The sequence below is a fragment of the Lissotriton helveticus genome, chromosome 10 (genome assembly GCF_964261635.1).
Source record: "Lissotriton helveticus chromosome 10, aLisHel1.1, whole genome shotgun sequence".
NCBI classification, from domain to species: Eukaryota; Metazoa; Chordata; class Amphibia; order Caudata; family Salamandridae; genus Lissotriton; species Lissotriton helveticus.
The window spans coordinates 196195251-196204785 of NC_136071.1; positions in this window are offsets into that span (position 1 = coordinate 196195251).

A 9535-nucleotide genomic window follows, 5' to 3' on the forward strand; every position below is an offset into this window, starting at 1 on the left:
CATCCTATCCTGGCTTTTAGCTAACAGTACTATGCCTGGTGGGATATTCAAGCCTATGCTCAGATAGATGAAGTGTGACTACAATCCCCAGAATGCAACCAACTGATGATGTCACGCATATCATGGATTACGTGGAAACCAGGCACCCATAAAACATAGCAGCCTAAAACACTGTTCAGTATGTGCATATACAACTCCAAAATAATCTTATAAATCAAACCATTCAACCTTCCCACATACAATGAACCCATTGGACAAATGAAACACAATAAACTGTTGTCCCTAAATTCGTTCCTCTCCTCGTTATAAAGGACTGCAGTGTGGGTACTCTGCACCCTGGACATCAGAGCAACTTTCTTGTAAAACTAGAGTTAGGAGATTTACTGTTTGTGATCTACAGCTGATGTGCAGGTGCAGACTAGACTTTGTTACTGCAAATAATAAGGAAAACTTCCAAACTAGATTCATAGTTCCATTATATGCGTATGACCACTCCCACACCACAGCAGAATAGGCATGCATGAATAAATACACAACACACTTTTGTAGAAAATATTGCTGCAGGTTTATTCCATACAAAAGTATGCAAATACGGTGGGTTATCTTACGGGTGATCTAAGGACAGGCAGCTGTACCAACCTATGCTGCCCTGCCTGCCTGATGAGCCAAGCACTGTGGAAAACCCAATCAGCGCTACCCTATAGGGGTGATCCCCTTACTGGATCACGTGACACATTGGTCTCTTATTACTCACGCCCCTTTCAGGGCAGAGCGTAGCAAGGCAAGCCCCCGGTTAATCAGGCCCACAACCGCCCAAAGGACTAAATACCCTCCCCATCCCCCGCGCACCGGACAGGACGTGTCTGGCGTGCCCTGTAAGGGGACTCCTCCTGGAGTCCCGCAGTAGAGAGTGGGGGTGGGGAAAATGCCCAAATGGAACTAAGGGTGGCCGCCCTCTGAGGTGGCCCACTGCGGGGGCCGTGGGCAGCTGCAATTGTTTCAAACTAGACACACCTTTACTATGCCCTGGCGAAATTTCTGTTCAACCGATGTAATCTCATATAATTTAGCAAGTTTCATGTTACCCGTATCACATGAAATGACGCTATTACGCAATGCAATAAAATTACGCCATGTTCTAAAAAGAAACTGTTTGCCACAGGAGTATGGGAGCAATGCAAACGACCAAAAGTTGAGCATCTGATGTTAGTTGCATTGTGTTTAAAAAAAAAAGAAAATGAAATCTTGCAGTGCTTCCAAAACAGAGGCAAGGACACAATTAGACTACAATATAGTGCTAAATGCTGTTTTCCCATTGCATAGTTTCATGTAATTTCACTTGATTGCCTAAAAACAAACGACACGGATTTCACACACTCCCATATTTACTAACGAACGAGATGTACACTAATGTAACTGGTGCTCGCATACCTGCCATCTTGAAGAACAATCTCAGTGTGAGGAGGGGGGCAGGTCCTTGTGCCGAGAAGTACTTAGGAGGCGATTTTGAACCCCACCCCACCCCCAAGCCCCCGCCTGCCACCCCCACAAAAAAGCTTACTGAGGCTGGTGGCGATGTCCTGGGTGTTTTCACACCCCTTAATGGACGTCTCAGTTCAAAGCCTCTCGAAAACATGCTGGAAAACCACTATTTACAGTGGTTTTCTGCTCTTTTTCCTGCCACAGAGAGATATTGGCTCTTCACCGTGTGATGGGAGCTGATATTGTGTGTAACACTGTGGCACTGTGTGAGTTGGCAGGTATGACATTGTTCTGCATTCTGTCCATCAATTGTTCTTTTTGCATTTGTCACCCCGAGTGGGACGGGTATGCTCAGATGTGAGTCCTGTGCGCTCCATGCCACTAGAGTCAAGCTATCCTGGCTGCTGAGGGCTGAAAACCCGAAACCGGTCCTAGGATGCTTGTTTCCAGTCCAGGGAGGACCTGGCCTGGCAGTTCGGGCTGGTTGTTCCCATTGGGCGCAGGGTCAAGACTGATTTGCATATGGCTGGGTCAAAACTGGAATGGCATGGTGAGCAAAAAAACAATAGATTTAGGCCCAGATCTCTATACTGGGGTGAATGTATGACAATGTTCTGCATTCTGTCCATCAATTGTTGTTTTTGCACTTTTAGAAAGTGGGCATGTTCTTGCTTTACCATTTTGTGTCGCTGCCTGTCTCTGGAATCAACGTCTGGTTTAGAATGACAGTTGGGCTGTGTGTGCATTCACTCTAAAAAAGTCACACAAAGGGAGCTGAGGTATGCCATGCATATCCTAATGGCCCTTCACCAGGCGATGGGTCTTCCTGAGCTAGAGTAACACCTGAATAGGGCTGTGTCTGCCCTCATACAAAGCTGTCTCCACCCCCTGTTGTGTGTCTGGAGCCAAGTCAGGGAAAGGCAGGATCTAGTGCACTACAAAGACTATCATTTAAAACTTGCCCCCTTCAAAGGCAGAAACTGGCCACTCTGCTTGTTGCTGTGTTGTGCTAGATTACTGCTTGTTGCTTCTGTCTTGGGCAGTAACAGGACTGGACTTTGCTTTTTGTATCCTGTTTGCCAAGGTTCTCCAAAGGCTTGTGTGTGCTTGCCTCCTGATAAGAAGTCGTGTCAGGGCCATCAAAGACTTAATCTGCAGCCCCTGAAGTCCTCTGCTGGGAGTTGTGTCCTGCCAAGTGGTGCCAATTCCACTTCTGGGCCCTTGGAGGTGGCTTTGCTGCAAAAATTAGAAGAAAATCCACGCATCGACCTTCAGCGCCTGTTTTTCCTGACGCAGAATAGCCGTGCGGGTGAAAAACAAATGTATCGCCAAGGCCAAAGAATCGACACAGTGCCTGTCGTGCAGCTGAAAGATCACCGCAGCTGAGTCCTGAGCACGTGTCTCCAACGTCCGAGGCTCCACTTTGACGCAGGCCCTGCTGTGCGGCTGAAAAAAATCAACGCATCACCTGTCACCCAGCTGGAAAATCAATGCAACAATGGTTTCGCTGCTGCATCGACCCACAAATCCAGATTTTTGACGCATCTCACCAGTGCGCCAGTTCTTCTTCGACGCAGCCCAGCAGTAAGGAACCGAGGCCTCACCTCCCCTGACAGGGATGTACGTCGTTACAAAGCATTCCTGCAAGTTTTACAACGCAAGTCGTTACGACTTGAGTTGGGGGGCGCTGGATAGTGAATAATTTAATTTACTATTCCAACTCCAGTCCCTGGGGATAGTAGGGAAGGTGTTGGATAGTAAATTAAAACTATTCCCTATCCTAGAGCGCCCCCCAGCGCAAGTCGTTGTAAAAGTTGCATTGTAATGGTTGCGTCGTAAAGGTACTTTGTTGTAAAAGTTGCGTTGTAAACGCTGTTCCCCCCTGACAGTAAGGAACCAACACAACACCTCCTCTGCGCTTCAGTAAGGAACCGATGCATCACCTCCCTGGGTGGTGAGGAACCAACACATCACTTCCCCTGGGAGTAAGGAAATTATACATTGCTTTGCTCTTCCGGTGCCTGACCCCACCCCATGTGTCTGTTTTCATCTTTGATTTTGATGCATCCCAGGTTCTTTGTGCTAAAAGTGATGCATGCATAGTTTTCCAGGAACTGAACTGTTTTGAACCTTTTAAGAGCAATAACTTTACTTATGTTTGTTGGATTTTTGTTGTTTTGGTCTTGTTTTACTTAGATAAAAATTGGTTATTTTTCTAAACTGCTGTGATGTCCATTTGTAGTGTTTTCACTGTGTTACTGTGTATGTTTGTAAAGATGCTTTACACATTACCTCTAAGATAAGCCTGACTGCTCATGCCAAACTACCGAGGGGTGAGCAGGGGTCATCTTGGGTGTGTAATCCCCATACCCTGACCAGAAGGAAGGGTCCCTCCTTGGACAGCGTGCAAGCCACTACCAACTAGAGCACTCTTTTCTAACACTACCTAAAAAAAGGTGTTTGGAAAAAAAAGCACCTGTGAATTTTGGTGTCTTCAATTTTCATTCATAATCCTCTCTGTATTCAACTGTGGTTTATTACAATAATTTCAGAGTTTTTCCAAAATATGTTAAGGTGATAAAGACAAACGTAACCGTAAGTTCACTTTTTTTCCCCAGAGAGTAGCGGTCACCACTAGGTAGTTAAAGTTAGGAACTGGTTTCTATTCAAAAAGCATTTTTTTCTTTTGCCAATATCTTTGGTGCCATTTGATGAATCATCGTGAACGTTTTTAAACTAATGGCCCACTTACTTCAGCTGCTGTGTTTAAAGTTTCGGGGAGATTCATCTAGCGGGAGCTAGGAAAAATGGGTTATCCCAAAATGCATTTTCTCCATGTTAATTTCCATAGGAAACTTTAGACACGGCTATAGCCTGAACTGCTGAACAGAATTACACCAAATTTGACAAAAAGGTAGCTCTTGGTTCAGAAAGCACTCTTTGTTAAATGGTGTAAATCCGTTCAGTAGTTCCTAAGATATTTAAACATTTCTCAGATATACAAATATGGCCGCAGAGGATCCGCAAACCCTCCCGATCTCGAGCCTGCAATCTGATTGGCTGCCAACAGTTCCAACCAGGTAGTGTTGGCAGCCAGTTTGTGACTCGGGTGAACAGAGTCACAAGGAAAAAGGTTCAAAAACATTAAAAATAAAGAAAATGGGCAGGCTAGAATCACTCTGAACCCCTAGGACTGCTCGAAGACCCACAGGGACTCCGATGGCTCAAATAAGCAATTTTAAAAAGAAAAATCTGCGAGATTCGCGCTCGTTGCCTGAATCCGGCAGACATTTTTTTCTAAAGCGCAGAGTTGTCTCCTGCGCTTCATTTTTTAAAGCCCCCCCGGGTGGGCCACATCCTGGTGAAAATTGGAAATAGATATGCTGTGGCCCACCACCTTCCCAGGGTTATAGTCATTTAATTCGGGGGCACGCAGCCCCTCCCTGCAGCCCCGGGGAGCCCCGCCTCCCGGGGGCCATTTTTAAAATGAAGTGTAGGAGGGCTTGAGCACCCGCCACACAGCCCTGGGGACATCTACCTCCCCGGGGCACAAATTAAGGAAATGCAGAGATCAGTTGCAAACTCCCAGCCCTGGGACCACCATCTCCCTGGGGCACCAAATAAGAAAATGTGGGGGTCTGTTGCAGACTCCCAGCCCTGGGGACCACCACCTTCCTGGGGCTAAAGCCCTCCATGGCCCTGGAGACCGCCACCCCCAAGGGCCGGCCCCAGAAATGTCCCAGGGTACCCACCCCCGGGACATTGATGTTTGCTATGGCATGGCAGGAGCACTGCTCCCGCCAAGCCATAGCAAACTCTGCTTCGCTTCATGGAAGAAAGAGCATGAAAAATGCTCGCGCTTCCATGAAGCGAAGCAGAATTGCTTTTAGACAAAGGGAGCTGCATGTTAGCAGCTCCCTTTGTCCAAAAGCAATGCCGGCTCCCGCAGGAGGCATGAATACGGCATGGACCGTGGGGGCCTTGGGGCTCCAAATGGTGGGGTGTGGAAATCGCATACTTCTTAATAGAGATGAACAGACGGTTAGTACGTTGGGTGGTGCGTTGAAGTAAAAACCCCTGTGCTGAGGGTTGGAGAATTACATGGTTAGCGCTGTTTCCCGCGGGAGCAGCGTCCCTTCAATGCACTCAGAGAGAACAATGTTCTTTAGGTTACTTTAATAAAGGTGCTTGAAAGATTTTTTTGTTTGTGTTCTTTTTATTCTTTTTCAATTGTATAAGTTCCACATTATTCATTCATAAAGTAATCTTTCTTTTCGCCCTGGGGCTCCCCCACGGTCCCCATCAATGTGGCCATGTCCCAGGGGATGGGGTCCCCGGGGTTGAAAGTGGCGACTAGCTCCCCACCTTCCTTTTTTTTAAAGGCTGGCCTCTGGGAATGGGGTCCCTGGGCTGGTGTTGGCCTGGGGATGGGGGCCGCGTGGCCCCTCTCCTTTCCCCCCCAAAAAATCAAATAATTGGCCAAGCCCTGCGGGAAGGGGTCCCTGGGCCCGAAAATTGCCTGGGGGAGTTGCGGACACTCGGCCACCCTCCAGTAAAAAAAACTAAATGTAAACAAAAATGGCCGGGCCTTGGGGGATGGGATGCCCGGGCCGAAATTGGCCTGAGGAGGGGGGCTGCATTGGCCCCTTCACCTTTAAAAAAACAAAGGCCCAGCCCCAGGGGATGGGGTCCCCAGGGCCCAAAAGCACCATGAGCAGGAGGGCCACACAGACCCCATTCCAACTACCTTCTTCCTCTTCCTCGCACTAGAACAGTTGCTTGGGGAGACAGACGCTTTTTGGTAGCTACGGCGAGGCTTTGGAATACTCTCCCTCTCACCATTAAGACCAGTCCTACCCTTTTAATTTTCCGAAAACAACTGAAAACATGGCTCTTTGATCAATAATCTCATTTTCTTTTTCTTGTCATTGTATAATCCTCTGCGCCGAGACACCTTCGGGTATTTGTTGCGCAATACAAATTCAATAAATATAAACATAAACATAAACATTCCTATAATAAAAACAAATCGAGGAACTGGCCCCTTGCCGGAAGCCCCACCCCCTTTCACCACTACTCTGCAAACGCGCCTCCTGGTGCGCTCTAGGTTGGGGATAAAGTCCCTGTCACTACTGAGAGTCCTTAGGGGCCAACTAGTCAACCAGGTACCACCAGTAAGCCCCACACAGTGGGATTGCTGAGAAGTAGTCTGAGGCAACGCCCCTTTTTACAACTTGTTTTTTGGCGCACTGCTGGTGGGATGATGATGTCCCACTGTATCCTGAGGACATCAGAACTAAAGTGGACTTCATCCTCCAAGCAGCAGTGCTCCAGAAGGCGCGTTTGCAGAGTGTTAGAGAAAGGGGGCATGGCTAGGACCACCTCTTAACAATCCAGCTGTGTAGGGCTTACAGGAGGTAACGGGAGGGCTAGTTGGCCCCAAGGGATCCTCAAGAGGCAAGGAGACTTCATCCCCCTACCAAGAGTGCACCAGGAGGTGTGCTTCCAGAGTAGTGGAGAAAGGGGGCGTGGCCTGTGACCACCTCTCAGCAATTCCACTGTGTGGGGCTTACTGGAGGCAACAGGTAGGGTTGTTGGCCCCTAAGGACCCCAAGCAGTGAAGGGGACTGCATTCCCCAACCTAGCGCACGCCAGGAAGCGCGTAATAGAGTGGTGGACAAATGGGGCATGGCTTGCTATCAGAACTCAGCAATCTTAGTGTAGGTATTAGGAGGGGTAGTTGGCCTCTATGGACGTCATTGGGGCCAAATACCCCTCCAAATACCTCTAGTAAGTCCCTCACAGAAGAATTGCTGAGTTCTGATAGCAGTCCACGACCCCTTTCTGCACCACTTTGCAAATGCTCTTCCTGGCATGCTCTTGGTTGAGGGACAAAGTCCCCTTGGCTCCAGAGGGACTTTAAGGGCCAAGAAGCCCTCCTGCTACCTCCTATAAGTCCTACACAGTGAAATTCCTGAGAGCTGTCGGAAGCCCAGCACCCTTTCTCTACCACTCTGTAAACGTGACTGGTACTTAAAAAACCTTAGAAATTCACTGAAAAAAACCCACAGGTTTCAGGGACGTTATAGTTAGGAATTAGCATTTTAAAAACCTTAGAAATTCACTGAAAAAACTAAGGTTACAGGGATGTTATAGTTTGAAATTAGCATTTTAAAAACCTCAGAAATTCACTGGAAAAACACAGGTTTCAGGGACGTTATAGTTAGGATTTAGCATTTTAAAAACTTTAGAAATCCACGGATAAACCCAAAGGTTAGAGAGACGTTATAGTTGGTCTGACATTTCACTCATACAAAACCAGAGAAATTCAACTGTTCTAGTTAGCTGAGCTAACTATAATTGCGCCCCCGAATGCACTGCTTATGATCGCACGTTACATCACTCATGACATGGTCAGTGACATCACTGATGACATTACTGATGACAACTCAAATGACATCCCTGATGACATCATCCACAACATCTCTGAAGCCCCCATTCACACCACTGTACAATCTTTTGTACACCCACTGCCGCTCCCATACAATCATTCACAAACCCATTCACAGAGCTATATCAGTAGTTACACACCCACTCACTGATTCATTGATCTATACCCACATCTACTCACTCACCCATACTGCCACTCATAGGCCTACTCACTCACTAATACAGCCATTGGCATATCCACTCATACAGGCATACAGGGGCTGAGACAGTGAGTGAGCCACCCATAAAACTACTCACACACGTAGGAACTCACCCATACAGTCAATCATACAGCCACTTACTCACCCAAACAGTTGCACACTCACCCACTTTCTTAGTCATACATATAGGAACACATACTCACTCAGCTATACAGTCACTGGCAGAAGCATGTACTCATATAGCCACTTTTACATACACTCACTCACGCATACAGTCACTCTTATACCCCGTCACTCACGCATACTTCCTTTCACCTACTCAGGTACTCACCCATACTGACACATGCACTCAATCACCGACACAGCCATACAGACACTCACTCACCCATACAGCTTCTCACACAAACAACAGTACCCTATACAGCCAATGACTCACCCACTCACTGATCCATTCAGGCAGTCACACACCTCCTCACCCACAAACACAGACACTCAAACAACTATAGGCATAGTCAGACAAGCAGTCAATCGCCCATATAGCCATTTGAGTACCCACTAACACTCTCATAAACTCCTCCGTAAGCCCCCCATTATTTAACAATTATGTGGCCCCTCTTATTATTCTGATCAGACCCTTCAGCATTTTCACGATCTTGTATGCGGACGACACCCAAATTGTTGTTCCAATAACCAATAACATCGACGAAATTGCCATGCGCTTCAGAAAATGCATGACGGCTGTAGTTCAATGGGTGGGAAGCCATTGCCTGAAATTGAATGCAGCAAAGACCGAGGTTCTCTTCGGATTGGACATTTTTTTCCAGAATCAATCCAGGTGGCCTGAGGATTTGGGTTCTTTTCCTAGCACAGTGGCTAAATCTAAGAATCTCAGAACAATATTTGAAACTAAGTGGTCTTTTAGGTATCATGTCAACCATCTTAAGTCATCTTGTTTCTATACACTGAAAATTCTGCAAACAATTATCCTCTTTCTACCAGGGGAGCTACAAAAAATGGTAGTCTCCTCCTTAGTTCTATCGAAGCTGGACTATTGTAATGCCCTTCTGGTAGGTTTCCAGCAAGGCATTCTAAATAGACTTCAGAGATTACAAAATGCAGCAGTCAGGGTTTTGACAAACATCAGAAAATCGGAATCAGGGACTAAAGCCAGAAATGAGCTTCACTGGTTGCCAATTTAAAAAAGAATAAAAGAATAGCTTTCAAAGTCCTGTGCATAGCTCATAAAGCTGTGCACTCTCACGGTCCGAAAGTCCTCAGGAAAAAACTGACACGGTATATTCCGAACAGACTATTGCGGTCTATGAATTCCATGACTTAGTCAGTTGACAGCTTTCTTAAAGTTAATTGAGAATGGAGAAGTTTCTCTCTCTCCACATCACGCC